This window comes from Arachis ipaensis, chromosome B10 (genome assembly GCF_000816755.2).
Source record: "Arachis ipaensis cultivar K30076 chromosome B10, Araip1.1, whole genome shotgun sequence".
NCBI lineage: Eukaryota > Viridiplantae > Streptophyta > Magnoliopsida > Fabales > Fabaceae > Arachis > Arachis ipaensis.
In genome coordinates this window covers 124970118-124970680 of record NC_029794.2, presented here as the reverse complement: position 1 = coordinate 124970680, position 563 = coordinate 124970118, and positions in this window count along the sequence as shown.

Genomic DNA, 563 nt, shown 5'->3' with positions numbered 1-563 from the left:
ATGAGAAATTAGAGAATATCATATAAAAAAAAAAAGGCTAAGAATGAAATGATTTATGAATATTGATATCCCCAAGACAAAATACAATCATGACAGTTACAATTAGAGAAAGGTTATTCACTATTCATAAATAGTGGTATATTTGGAGAGAGCATAAAGAAAGCAAGAAGTGTCACAAGAATTTCACATGGTTAGGTTGCTTCAACTAACATAACATGATTAACATCACATGAATAAATAGATGGAGGTGAAATGGTGGAAGCATGGAAGGAAGCCCTTACAAATGGCAAGACCTTGCCATGCATCCAATAAGGCAATAACCATAACTTAATGATTGAATGAATAATGAATAACCCGCTGTAACTAAATAAAACTAACGGAAAGTATTTAGAAATAAATAAGTAAATAATTTTATTTCCTAAAAAAGACACCTTTAATACCTGAATTATTTTTGTTTTGTGCGAAGGAAAATCAGGTGGGGTAAAAACTAGGAGGCCCCACTTGATTTTTTGCTTTAATATATTTTTATTATTTATTTATGTCTATAGTTAAATTTTTATGAT